Genomic DNA, 1,235 nt, shown 5'->3' on the forward strand with positions numbered 1-1,235 from the left:
CTGGTTTACACAGCTTGCCTAACACAGCCGTCACAAGATATGGAACGGCACAGCCGGTTACTGCAATAACCGAGGCTGTACTACTCATGTGGTACACACACAGCTTCGCTGTGTACGCACTGCTTCTCTGTGCGACTGTGCATCCTGGGAATGTACTGTATAGTACTACGTAGCCACAGATGTACAGTAGTATATATAGGGGACCTCTGTACCCCCAATCTACAGTTCAGTTCACTCGAACATCTCCTCTCATCGCTCTAACAAGCCTCTTACAACCAACAACCCTTCTAGGTGAGTTGCAGGCTATCCGCTGTCGTTGCCACCCGTGGGAGAGGCCTTCGCCCCCCGGGTTCAACAGTCTCCTCTTTCGTGGTTTTTTGCGGCTTCCCTGGGTGAGTAGCCTACAACGAGGTCTGCAGAAATGAGGGATAACCACACTTGCAGGTCTGCAGACCTCCCTCACATGCAACGAGGGCTAATAATTGGCTACAGGAGGGGGAAAGTGATGGGGCGCCCTACGAGCGCATCATATTTTGATGGGTGAATCAAACGAGAAATCTGGTGTTTCTTAGGGTGCAAGCCGTCCTTAGGACTTGAGCACCGCTGGCCTCTGTTACAAAGCGAGCCACCATATAGGTTGCAAACCGGGAGAAGTGCGCACAGAAGAAGGAGAGCGGTAGTCTCGTGACCAGACGTTCGGAGCTTTGAGCGGAAATGAAAAAACCGGGACTTTCCGCGCTCCTGAACGTCTGGTGGATCCACCCCCGTGACTCCCCGCTCGGTGACCTGTGTGACATACCGACGCCCCGTTAAAGTAATCCGACAAAGTCGGAGGGCGCCCTCAGTGCGCGATGCGGCTGCACGCTGTCCTAGTTACAAGCTTGCATACTGATAAACTCGGGGCTGTGAAGATAAAGATTAGATCCGACTAGAGTCGAAGCAAGATCTTCAGTCAGTAAGGAAAGACTATATTGCAGCAACGAACTGTACCTAGAGTCGAAGCAAGACTACAAAGGTTAAGTAAGTAACTACAAGTTAGAGGTAGATGTAACGAAGTACTCACTCTTCAGTCAGTAAGGAAAGACTGAAGAGGGAGGACGAAATCTGAAGTCCTTATATACTACAGAGAAGTGTCCATGACTAATCGAAGAGTGGTTAGTCACATGTACCATAGTGTGATGAATACTACAACGACGAAAGAATTGCGACATATCGCACCATAGGATGAGTAAGAG

The sequence above is a fragment of the Dichomitus squalens genome, assembly GCF_000275845.1.
Source record: "Dichomitus squalens LYAD-421 SS1 unplaced genomic scaffold DICSQscaffold_66, whole genome shotgun sequence".
In the NCBI taxonomy this organism is placed as follows: Eukaryota; Fungi; Basidiomycota; class Agaricomycetes; order Polyporales; family Polyporaceae; genus Dichomitus; species Dichomitus squalens.